This window comes from Callorhinus ursinus, unplaced genomic scaffold, assembly GCF_003265705.2.
Source record: "Callorhinus ursinus isolate GAN/ISIS: 27379988/994484 unplaced genomic scaffold, GSC_fseal_2.0 scaffold24, whole genome shotgun sequence".
Lineage (NCBI taxonomy): Eukaryota > Metazoa > Chordata > Mammalia > Carnivora > Otariidae > Callorhinus > Callorhinus ursinus.
This window is the reverse complement of record NW_027397086.1, coordinates 28382526-28396071: the sequence shown is the minus strand read 5'-3', so window position 1 is coordinate 28396071 and position 13546 is coordinate 28382526. Positions and strand designations below refer to the sequence as shown.

General features: G+C 37.2%; 1 long non-coding RNA gene across 1 annotated transcript in view; it reads right to left on the bottom strand.

The window, feature by feature from the left end:
- Positions 1 to 529: 529 nt before the first annotated feature.
- The window catches only part of LOC141369940 (uncharacterized), a 96098-nt gene continuing 83081 nt past the window's right edge, over positions 530 to 13546 (bottom strand). The window contains exon 5 of the long non-coding RNA XR_012373543.1: positions 530 to 600. This is a non-coding gene — a long non-coding RNA (uncharacterized lncRNA). The remainder of the gene's footprint in view (positions 601 to 13546) is intronic.

The following is a 13546-nucleotide window of genomic DNA, read 5'->3' as shown; positions in this document are numbered from 1 at the left end:
TCCCCGAATCTCACCAAAACAGTCAGGACATGATGGAAGAACTCCTTTTTTGAGTTTGTGACTCATATAGTTCAAACTTCACTTGCATTATCAGAGTTTCAGTTTTAAGTTCCCTTCATGATGCCCTCTGAGGATGTAGAAAGTTAGAAGTTATCCAGACATTTCAGGTAGAAGAAATAGATATTAAACAGAATAATCAGTATTAGCGATGGGTAGAAATAGAAATTACCATATTAAATTATTTACCTGCCTGACTGAATTTGTCTGCACTTAACTAAACAAGCCAACTGTGGGAAAGAACACAATGCTAGGAGATTCTATGGATTTAAAAAAAAATAGGCATTTATCTATTTGGTTTATTCTTGCCTCATTTCACAATGTAAACACAAAGAAATGCTTGTGGTAAAATTGGAAAAATATAAGTTAAAAATAAAATAGGACAAAAGTAAAATATAAATAAGAGGTATAGGCCAGGGAAAGAGAAGCTCAGATAGGCATACCAATGACCTCACCTAGACTGTAGAGTTTACTCTGATCTTCCAGAATGTCACAGCGAAAGGCCATTATTCTTATTTGTGATGCTGAAATGTAGCTATCACTCTAGAAAAGGAAATATTTTTTTAATCGCTTACCTCTAAAATAAATATCTCTAAATTGAGGAATGCAGCGTAATGCCCTTAACCACGGTGCTTATTATTTTCTATTTGTTCCTCTGCCCCCAATTCATTCTCTTCCCTTCTCTCTGCTCTGTACACAGGAGGCTCACCCTGCAGACTGTCTCTCCCAGGCTTCTTCCTGGCTGGCTCCAGGTTGGGTTCAGCTGGAGATTGGCAGTCAGGAGAAGAGAGAGGTTGAAGAATCCCTTCCCTGATCCTCTCTGCTTTGGTCACATTTCTGCTAGAAGCTGCCTGTCTTCAGGACGGCAGCTCTGTTGAGTAACACTTCCCATGACTCCAACAACCCGTCAGCCCAAAATGGTAAGAGCTTCCCACTTTGTTAAACTCTGGCTGCCTCAACACTTTCTATTAGTTCTCTAAACTCTTATCCACACTTTGCTATCCTTGAAGACTCTTCCTTTCCAGGAATGCCATGGCTTTCCCACCAGGACCCTGATTGATACAGATGAAATGTGTATATCAAAAGCCTCCTTCTCGAAAAGAAAGCATAACCATCACCCTCAAATACATCTCAGTCAAAACACCTCTTACAAGAGTCAAGAAATTATTGTTCAAGTATAACCAAAACTAACAGTCTAGAACAGAGCTATCCAATAAAACTTTCTGATGTAGTGGGAATGTTTTAGATCCGTGTTGCTCCATACAGTAGCCGTTAACTCTATGCGGCTATTGAGCTTCTGAAATGTGGCTAAGGCGGTGAAAAAACTGAATTTTTAACTTTATTTCATTTTAATTAATTTACATATATAGCCACACTTGGCTGGTGGTTGCATTATTGCACAGCACAGGCCTGTATGAACCCAAGGACAAAACCTAGAGACTACCCAAATACATGGTGCAAAAATAAGTACAGTCCCTGCTGATCAAGAGCCTACAGTCAGTATTTATGACTACAGTAGGAGGAAAATTAAGGTCAGTATAATAAAAAGGACATAAAGTCTAAAAGAGGAAAAGTTCCTACCAGATCACAGGTATCAAGAAAATCTTCAGAGAAGATTTTGAGATGAGCCTGGTCAACTGAATAGATTTTGCATTAACTTCCTATTTCTACTAACCACCACTCACTTCGTGGCTTTAATACAACATAAATGTATTATCTCACGGTTCTGTAAATTAGAAGTCCAACATGGGTCTCCCCGGGCTAAAATCAGGGTGTCAGCCAGACTACCTTCCTTTCTGGAGGCTGTAGGGGAAAATCCATTCCCTTGCCTTTTTCACTTCTAGAAGCTACCAAGATTCCAGAGCCCCTTCATCTACGTTTTCCATAGAAGACATGTCCCTCTGACCACAAGCAGGAAAGGTTCTCTGCTTTTGAGGACCCATGTGATTACACTGGGTCCACCCAGATAATCTAGGATAATCTCCCCAACTTGAGATTGTTAGCTTAATCACATCTGCAAAATCCCATTTGTCATATTGACAGGTTCCAGAGATTAGATTATGGATATCTTTTGGGAGCCAGTATTCTACCTACCAAATGCTTTCTACAGCAAGAGTTTGGAGATGAAAACAAGAGGATTCCAGGAGGAGATACAGGGCAAAAGCAAGGCGGACCAACAAGAATTAACAAAATAATCCCTAGAATCTGTTAGCCAGCTCACCCGATTAACCAGTATCCTCCCTTCCCTCTGTAAGCCCTACTGTAACACATGCTGGATACTCAGGGCCAGTAGGCTACCCTGAAACATCTGTTCACATCTACTTCCACCAGAGGAGTTGTATGCCTACCACGACCCAGCTGTGTTTCTTGCCAAACCTATTTAGGCCAGATGTATTTGTCATTGTAACATATAATTTAATTAAATAGTACATAAACCAATACGATGTGAAAAGAGAGTTGTTGTTTCCATGCAAATGAAGTTGACTGCTTTGGAAGGACTCCTTAAAGGTAAGGTGCTAAAAACTTTTGCTAACCATTTAGATATAACCAAGACAACTACAAAGATTTTGGAGAAAATAGTAAAAATCTGCAAAGATCTATAATCAGATTGTCTTTTAAATAGGTTTAATATATACTATGCATTATGAGTTAGTTTACGCAAGAAATGTTATAAAGAAGTTCAGTCAGATGACTCACACTTGAAGAAATGTCCTTTCCTGAGGTGCCTGCCTGGCTCAGTGGGTTAAACGTCTGACTCTTGATTTCAGCTCAGGTCATGATCTCAGGGTCGTGAGATTGAGCCCCATTTGGCTACACACCCAGCTCTCCCCTTCTTTCTCAAAAAAAAAAGAAAGAAAGAAAAAAGAAATGCCCTATCCCTTCCTCATATGAATGTACAGTATATCTTCTAAGTATAAAAATGTTTAAGGTATATGTATACTTCTTTTTTTTTAAGAGAGAGAGTGCACAAGTTGCGGGGGGCAGGCAGAGGGAGGGGGGAGAGAGAATCCCAAGCAAGCTCCACGCTCAACTCAGAACCCAATAGGGGGCCGATCTCACAACCCTGAGATCAAGACCTGGGCCAAAATCAAGAGTCCCATGCTTAACACACTGAGCCACCCAGGCACCCCTAAGTTTATACATTTTTATAATGTCCTTCTTTCAATGACATTTTCCAAGAAACTGGTTAACTAAACATGTTACAAAAGAGGACTTCTGCTGTATTTTAAAAAACAGAAATGGTACAATCGCAGACGAAAGGAGAGTGGAAGGAGGAAACACCACCAGTTCAGGTCAAGTAGACACAGAGAAGGACCTCCAATATCACACTGAGGAATCCGGATACTGAAACATGCAATAAGGGAAGAGTAAAACGTTGTTGTTTTTGTTATTTGACAGTTAAATGTTTTTGAGCATATCAAAGGACATGCTAAGATTTGCCTTTTATGAAATTAACCTGGCAGCGAGCAGGCTCCCTGCTTCCAGTCCCCAGAAGTCCAAGTCCTTCCTCCCCTAGCAAAGGCTACTGGATTCCCACCCACAAGCTGCGTCTTGACCCTTGGGCTCTAGACCTGCGCTGTCCAACAGGGTAGCCACTAGCCACATGTGGCTAGCCCAAATTGAGATGTGCTATAAATGTAAAATAAACCCAGATTTCACAGACTTAGTAGGAGAAAAAGACTGTAAAAATCTGATTAATAATGTTTTACTGATTGTATGTTAAAACAATAATATTTAATATATATTGGGTTAAATAAAATACATTACCAAAAATCTATTTCACTTATTTTTGTATACTTTTTTAAAATGTGGCTACTAGAAAATTATTGAAAACTACATCTGTAGCTCAAATCTGAGGCCTGCATTGTATTTTTCTTCTGGACAGCAATGCTCTAGTCTTAGATCCGTCCTGGCGTGAGATAGAAAGTTTAAGCCATCCCATCCCCGAGCCCAAAGCTTTGGGACTCACATTCCTATAATTGGGTGTCTAATTTGAAATCAAGAGTCCCTGTCTCAATCTTCTTTCTCCACCATGAGACATGGTCTGATTTCCCTAATTTCTGCCTTAAGACGTGTAAGGCTCTTCTCACTTCCCATCATTCCCAAACCCATTCCCAAACCCGTGTTTCCTCCCTCTGGTGACTGTTTGCTTCCTCTGGAGGAGAGACTTCTGGGAAGATGGAGAGCAACAACAGGGCATTGAATCTGGTGGTTAGGGGATATTACTGACCTTCAAGAGAATGACCATATCAACTGTTTGAGTGGACAGCTGAGCCATTGTCACAACTGCCACATCAATGATGTCATGGGCATAAAGACCAGAAGAAGAACAAACGATGACAAAAGCACTTGCACATCCCTTGGGCTTCGTCTCCTGGTGTAACTAAGACTTGGAGAGTGGAGGGTTTCCTGCCTGTTGTTTATTAGTCTGAAGTAGAGTGTTAACCAAGTGTACCCTTTTAAAAGGCACCCTGTTAGACCGTTAGGGATCACGATAAGGTTAAAAAGAAAAGAGGTAACTTTGCAGCACTAAGACTACATTCAGAAGTGAGAGACACCCCCACCAATCGCCTCACCCTCATGCAAACAAAGCTGAGTATGCCCTGATTTATTTGCCCATCCAGGGAACTGGCCAGATTTTTTTTTCTAAAATTCTGGAAGGCAATCTTTGTGTTCATGTTGCCTATGGACATGACCTGGGAGAAAGCATCTGATTCTGTCTTAGAGGCAGTTCTAATTCTTTTGGGCTGCTGGGGAATCTCAACAGAACATGTTTCAATATATATGAGCACATGCATATCTGAGGATATATACATGTACATTTGTCTCATGTGTGTGCTCATATATTTATGCATGTGAGCATTTTAGCTGAGGTAATGCAATAGATATCTAAAAACATGGCACACACAAAAAATCAAAACACACTATTCACTATGAAAATAATGTCAAAGAAGTTGGATAGGTATATGCTTCATTTTGTTTTTATATTTTAAGTTCCTACATTGAACTGCATAACATCTTACATTTCCATCCTGAGATATTCCATGACTTCTTGTAAAAAAACTGATTCCTTCTGGGGGTACCTGCGTGGCTCAGTCCATTAAGCATCTGACTCTTAGTTTCAGCTCAGGTCATGATCTCAGGGTCCTGGGATGGAGCCCCACATCAGGCTCTGAGCTCAGTCGGGAGTCTGCTTCAGGATTATCTCTCCTTCTCCCTCTGCCCCTCCTCTCTCTCTCCCGCAAATAAATAAAAATAATCTTTTTAAAAAACTGCTTCCTTCTGATTTTTCAGTCTTGCAAAGTGCTCAATGACTTTGCTGTTGTAGTCTGGAACAATTTAAACTTTTAGCATTCTGGTTCTCAAAGAGATCTCCTGCTGAACACATGGAAGGCAGTATGAGTGGTAAAAAAGAGTCCTACTAAACAGTAAGCCAAAGGATACAGGTTTAAGCCAGAATTCCACCCATTGTGAATCTAGGCAGGACACTTCATACCCTTTAGTCGATTTCCTCCTTTATAAAATAAGACTATTAACCCTTGACCTGTCTTTCTCATGGGAGTTTAAAAAGAGTATCTGGGCATCAGTTTTATAAACTTTGAAGTACTAAGGAGAGGAACAAATAGGTATTATTATCACTACAATTGTTAAACTATGTCTCAGGCCTAGGAAAAAGCTCCAGTGCTCAGTTCTTTGATACAGTGAGTCAGGAAGGAAAGTATAGGATTCCAACACACACACACACACACACCTGTCCTGTGACTTCATTCATGAAATTCAGGGTAGAAATTTAAAATGTTTCCCTAGATTCCATTAGAATTACATTGGCTTCAAAGGAGGTAAAAGTCAAGATGTAACAGAAATTTTTACTCTAATTTGTTCTGAAATACAGGTTTTCAATCATCATGACTCCTTAAATTAGAATGGATCTGCAAAAATAGATACATGCAAACATTTTTTCCTAAAATTTTTTCATGTAAAAGTATGCAGCCTGCTATGTAATGTCACACATTAAAATAACACTGGCATAGAATGGGAGTAAAATCCTTTCTCTGGAAATAAGCATATGTTATTAAAATTATGTATCATTTGTAGCCAACTACTAGAAAAGAAGCCACACTGCAGTGTTTCAGTTTAGGACCTGGAGGACCGTGACATTGTGCAGTAAGCATAGGACTAGGAGGCAAGGGGCTTGGGTCCTACTTCCTGATACTCCACTGAGTAAGCTGGGGACTCGGGTCAAGCATTGACTTCCATGAGCCTTAACTTCCTCATGTGTAAAATGGATTAACAGCACATGCCGACTTGCCTGTTTCTCATAGAGTTCTTAGAGGGATCAGATGAAAGTATCTACGAAAATGGCTTTGTAAACGATGAAATGGTGTAGACAAATTAAGAAAATGAGCTTTATAGAAAAGTTCTTGTAGCATAATATAGCTGTTCACCAGTTTCTTTATCATATGTATAACCCACAGAGTTACATTGGTAATTCTGTTTTTCATACATTAGCCTTAATAATGTTATAATAACCTTGACCTTAATACAGCTAAAGAAGAGCTAAATATGCTCTTCGTCCATCATTCCTCTCCAGAGTTTTTGAACAGAGTGCACCATCCCCCAAGTAATACAAACTTTAGGTACTCTGACAAAGTTGTATACAGAACAAGCCACAAAAATCGTCATTATGAAATTAATAACAAGAGTATGAACAAGACCTTTGAATATGTAAAAAATCCTATAAACACAATGCATTTACAGGATGATAATTAAGAATAGAACAGCAGATAACACAGAAAATGATGTTCTTGAAAACTCAACGCATCTACTGAATTCAGCCAAAGTAACTCTTAGAGAAAAAAGTCAGGATGTTATTCATCGCAGTCTTAAAAAAATTAAAGAAAATCAGCTGAATATTTTAAAGGATAAGAAGGCAACCCAAACAAAAATAAGAAAAGCGAAAAATAAAATTAAAGAAGCACACTGGAAAATGGAACAGAAGTATAATTGAAAAATAAAGTCATGATCTGACTTGCTAAAAACAGATAGATCAACAGCAAAAATTCATCAAAAGTAAAATGGAAATAAAGTGAGAAAGAATACTAATCAAAATACAAAATAAAATGAGTGAATACACAGTTGCATGAAAATAAACTTCATGTAATAAATAATTTCTTTTTATAAAATATGACAAACAAAAACTGAAAAACAAATGGAAGATAAGATCAAAGAAAACAGAGGGATTATATGAGTTTATAGATAAATTATCAAAAATGACCAGGGAATAATATCAAATGTATTATAAACCACTTCTGAACACAGCAAAAATGATAAAACCATAAGTAAACTATGATCTTGGCTCTACAACCTGATAAAGATAATAAAACAGTTATAGGCCAATTTCACCTATTAATATGCATTCAAAAATGATAAACAAAATATTAGCAACAGAATTCAGCTATTCACTAAAAAAACAATACACCAATGAACAAGTGGGAATTGTCGCAGGAATTTAAGGAATATTCCACATAAGAAATAAGAAAAATTACCAAAACAATATACCACATTAATAGTATAAATAATAACTGTATTTAAATATATGCCCAAAGGGTTTTCAAAAAACATTAGAACTTATTTATAAGTTTTAAACACAAAATATAAGAATAGAAAACTATTTCCCTTTGACTTCACAAAATGTTATTAAATCCTTACTATGTGGAAAGACATTCAATGCAAAGCAGTATCTACTTAAAACCACAAGCTAGCATTCTGTGTAACTGAGGAAAACATTAGAGGTGTTCTCACTAACATCAGAAACTAAACTTAAATGCCATTGTCACTGCTTACTAATTAATACTGCATTTCAGGCTCTTACAAATGCAGTGGCACTTAAATAATTTGAGATGTTAGAGACAAACAAGAAAATGTTAATTTCCAACAATATGATTGTATATAAAATTTTTTAATCAACCATAAAATTATCAAAGTTATTAAAGGAGCTCAACAAAGTAGTCAATGATAAAATAAGTGCACACACCTATAGTATTTCTCTATACCAATTCCATACCATTAAAAGTAGTCAGAAATTAAAATAAAAACACTGTATTCTTATCAACAAGAAAAATGTAAAATAGAGTTTTTTTAAAGTACAATTTATGTTACATTGTTAATTAAAATTCCAAAAAGAAAAGAACAAATATTATAAGAATGAAAACCCAGGGTGCCTGGGTGGCTTGGTTAAGTAGCCAACTCTTGATTTTGGCTCAGATTATGATCTCAGGGTCTTGAGATTGAGCTCCCTGCTCAGTGGGGAGCGGAATCCTGAAATCTGTTTCAGGATTCTCTCTCGACTTCTCCCTCTGCCCTTTCCCCCTGCTTGCTCTCTCTCTCTCTCTCAAATAAATAAATCTTTAAAAAAAAATAAAAGAATGAAAATCCTCCACAGGTTAATCTGTAAATTAAAGCAACTTGAAAGTGAACCTCAACTATTCCTAATATAACTTGAAAAATTATTTTTAAATTCATTTGCAATGGAATTCCTTTTTAAAATGGAAGCAAATCAACAATCCCTGATGCAGTTACTTCCAGCAGCCCAGTAAAATTACCAAGGGAGGAGAAGTCCAAAATTAAAAACAAGTCTGAAAACTGAGACATGCAGCAAGCTGGTTGCCAGAATTTGGGAGGAATTTTCAGTATCTATGAGACCTATGGAGCTGGATTGAGAAAGACAACCAGTGGCTTCCTTCTGCTTTACAACACCAGTAATAATAAATAAAAAGTCCAAACAATGTGAAATAAAATATGAAGGTACTTGTCTCTCATTCACAATCTCTTCCCTCGCTCAGAAAACCAGAACCAGGGCCAATCAGATTGTTGAGCATCTATTCTTTTGATATTATGATATTCCTTTTTTATGACTTTTCTTTCAACCCTCTCTTCTTTCCACATTCATTCAGAGAAGATACTTCTAGGAAAAGATAGTTAAAGGGGGAAATGGTATTTCACTAAGAAAGCAAAACTAACAGCAAATGGAAATCCTTTCCAAGGAAAGAACAGTAGGCAGGTGCAAAAAAGAAAGAGCCCTGAAAGAGTCTTTTGGTGGACTGTAGCTTGTCTTTTATTCCATTGCTTCAAAAGCATCAACAAACCAGAAAGAGAAAGCAGAAGATAGCACACTGGTGAGCAGAACCACACCACATGAATACTGGACAAATACCTAGAATTGGGCTCAAATTTGCATGCAACCAACTGTAGATCTAAGAAGGGATTTGGCATAGAAAACAGAAGAAGGAGAAGCTGTGCAATCTTTCTTTTGTAAAAACCTCTTCATGATAACTCTCTCACATGAAAATGAGTAAACAACACACAAACATACAACATGAGGCCTCTAAAAAATAATACAGAAGAAAGAGAAATCCATCATCCTAAAAATTAAAAGAAAAAAAAGTTCTGAAAATAATCTTCTGTGAGAAGCAGAAGTCATCATTAGAAATTTTTGTGTGATATTTTGCTCTGATGCAAAAACTAGGTTTTTGAGAATCGGAGAGTAATAAAAAAGAGGAAAAGAGTAAAGCACGACAAAAGAATAAGAAATAAACTTAAATCTCACCACAACCATTCATTCAGGAAATTGACATATCCTCCCAAATATTGCCCAGCCCAGTTGATTTTACTAGGTGCATTTTTTTAAAGTAGGCTCCACGCCCAGTTGAGAGCCCAACTTGGGGCTTGAACGCACAATCCTGAAATTAAGACCTGAGCTGAGATCAAGAGTCAGATGCCTAACTGACTGAGCCACCCAGGCACCCGATTTATAGGAGCATTTTGCTGAACTTTCAAAAAACAGATCATCTCTATCTTATACAAGTTTTTCCAAAAATATAGAAAATAAGATAAAACAATTTAACTCATTGTCTGAGACTAATATAATCAAACTTTAAAAATGGATGAGATTGAAACAATAAAAATGTTGGCCTGTACCTCTACAAATATAGATGCAAAAATTCTAAGTAAAATATTAACTGAATTCAAAAATATATTTTAAAATTGTATATCATGATCATAAGGATTTTTCCCTAGGAATGCAAAAGAAATCTATCGTTGTAACTCAAAATACTAAATAACTTAAAAAAAAAATCATGAGTATGTCAATGGATTTTTAAAAAGCATCTAGCAGAGACTGACTTCCAGAATGATGAATTAAGAACCTCTGAAAATCTCTTCCTCCATAAAAGCAACAAGAAAACCAGGGAAGAAATGGAGGGTGGGGCACAAAAATCAACTTTTTCAGAACTCTGGAGATTAACCAAAGACTTTCAACAACCTAAGAATGAGTTATTCAAAAAAAATGGCTGTACCTTAATATAAGCAGTGAGTTTTGTGGTATCTTGCCCTATTCCCGTCCTCCTCTCCCATGTCCATGGTAGTCTTGGAACCAGCCTTGAGATCATGGTAGTTACAAAAACCAGCAACCTTGCAGCCACTAGAGGAGGGGGACATGTTTGGACCTGCCCAGAAGCCCCAGCTCCAGAGAACTGCTGCCATTAAACCTGTCTGGCAGTTTCCCTGGTAACCCCCATTTGCAGAGCTTATCTTTATACAACCCGAGTCCAAGGTTGCTCAGTGAGAACAGCCTTTTCCCTGAGATATGTGTCTAAAACAATCAGTGGCCACAATTTAACATGGGGCTCCCTATAGTGTTGATAAGAGTTGGGGCCAATAAGAAGCTGACCTTAAAAACATTAAAAAAAAAAATATCTGGTTCTGGTCCATAAGGGGCTTTGAAAACCTCCAACACATTCCTGTAATCCAGAAAGCCACGTGCACATACACAACAATGAACATGCCCAGGAAAGACCTAATTTATCACCTCTGACCTGAGGCTCTGTATAAGCAGGAGGGGAAGGCTAAGGCAGAGTTGTAAACTACCTGACTGAGTGCTGAAGGAATGCCCAACACACAAAAAGAGTACATTAGTGAAGGCTTGAAATATTATTGGCAAAGCATTTAAGGCAAAGAACAAAGGAAAACTCCTAATAAGAGACATCAAAGAAGATTCGAGTAAATGGAGTGCTATGCCAGGTTCACAAAGAGATGATTAACCTCATCAATTCTTCCCACTTCATCTATGAAGTCAGTGCAATCACAAAAAACATCTCAGCTTTTTAAAAACATTTAAACAAACCATCCAAACCTGAAGTTATAAAAGTCCTCAAATAGCTTGTAAAACTTTGAAAAAGGAGAGAAGGGAGGGGTGATTTCCTCCAACCAGAAATGACATGCTAAAAAGCTACTGTAATTAAAACAGTATGGTACTGGTGAGGGTCAAATAGGTCAATGAAGCCAAATGGAGAACTCAGAAATAAACCCACATATGTATGGAAATTTGGTATATGATAAAGAAGCATTTTTAAAATAAGGAGAAAATAATTTATCTAGATGGCACTGGAAAGAATGACTCATTATATGGATAGACATAAAGTTGGTCCCCCCTCCTGATATCATTTACAAAGGTGAACTCAGAATGGATTAAAGACTTTTCTGTATAAGGTAAAACTGTAAGGCTAACAGAATAAAATATGGGAATATCTTTGTGACCTAGGGATATGAAAAACTTTCTTAAAATCCATAATGCACAAACCATATGTAAAAATATATATACATATATTAATGGATTTTACTATATCAAAATAAAGAATTTCTTACTTAGGGATAAATCTGAAAAAATACGAGCAATACTTAATACAAAACATTGCTGAGAGAAATTAAGGGAAACCGAAATAAATGGAGAGGTATACCTCATTCACAGGTTGTAAGACTCAATGTTAGTAAGGAGTCAGCTCTTCCTACATTGATCTATAGATGTCATGCAATCCCAATAAAAATTCTAGTATGCTTTTTTTCTGGATATTGACAACTCAATTCCAAAATTCATATAAAACGCAAAGAACCTAGAATAGCCAAAACAAATTTGAAAAAGAAGAACAAAGTTTGAGGATTAATGTTGCCTGATTTAAAGACTCATTATAAACCTATAGCAATCAAATTGGTGACATGATAGAGAACTAGGTCAATGGAACAGAAGAGAGTCCAGAAATGGACCCATACATTTTAGGCAACTAATTTTTAACAAATTAGATTCAGAGGCAATTCATTGGAGAAGGGATCATGTTTCAACCAATGGTGCTATAACAATGAAATATTTATATTCTTAAGATGATCTTTGATTCAGGGCGCTGGGTGGCTCAGCTGGTTAAGCGACTGCCTTCGGCTCAGGTCATGATCCTGGAGTCCCAGGATCGAGTCCCGCATCGGGCTCCCTGCTCGGCGGGGAGTCTGCTTCTCCCTCTGACCCGCCCCCCTCTCATGTGCTCTCTTCTCTCATTCTCCATGTCTCAAATCAATAAATAAAATCTTAAAAAAAAGATGATCTTTGATTCCTATTTTGTACTGTATTCAAAAATTAACTGAAAATGGATCATAAACATAAGTTGAAATCTAAGTCTATAAAACTTAGAAAAGAAAATATAAGAGAAAAATCTCTGTGACCTTAGTTAGGCAAATATTTCTTATGTAGGAAAATAGAAGCAAAATTCCTAAAAGGGAAAAATGCTAACTTAAGTTTCATCAAAATTCAAAACTTCTTTAAAAGACATTAAGAGAATGAAAAGACAAATCACAGACTAGAAAAATATCCTTGCAAAGTACTTGTATTAGAGCACAAGTACAAGTAAATATAGGATGTGTAAGTGCAAATATCTATACGAATGCAATATGTGATAAAGGACTTCAACCTAGAATATATCTAAAAGCTCAAAATTCAAGGGGCACCTGGGTGGGACAGCTGGTTAAGTGCCCGTCTCTTGGTTTTGGCTCACTTGTCATCTCAGCGTTGTGAGATCAAGCCTCATGAGGGCTCTGCACTCAGCACAGAGTCTACTTAAGACTCTCTGCCCCTCCTACTTGCTCACTCTTGCTCTCTCTCTCAAATAAATAATCTTTTTTAAAAACCTCAAAATTGGGGCGCCTGGGTGGCTCAGCCGTTAAGAGTCTGCCTTCGGCTCAGGTCATGATCCCAGGGTCCTGGGATCGAGCCCCGCATCGGGCTCCCTGCTCAGCGGGAAGCCTGCTTCTCCCTCTCCCACTCCCCCTGCTTGTATTCCTGCTCTCGCTAACTCTCTGTCTGTCAGATAAATAAACAAAACTGTTTTAAAAAGGTTAAAAATAAAAAAGGTTAAAAAAATAAAAACCTCAAAATTCAAAAATAAGAAAATAAAGAACCCAATTTAAAAATGGGCAAAAGATTTGATTAAAGAAGACATATAGAGGGAAAATAAACATATAAAAAGATGCCCAACATCAGTCATTAGAAAAAATGCTCATCAAAACCACAATGATACCATCCCTTATCTATTAGAATGGCTAAAATTAAATAAACTGACCACATCAAGTATTTGTAAGGATGTGGAGGCACTGGAATTCTCATATATCC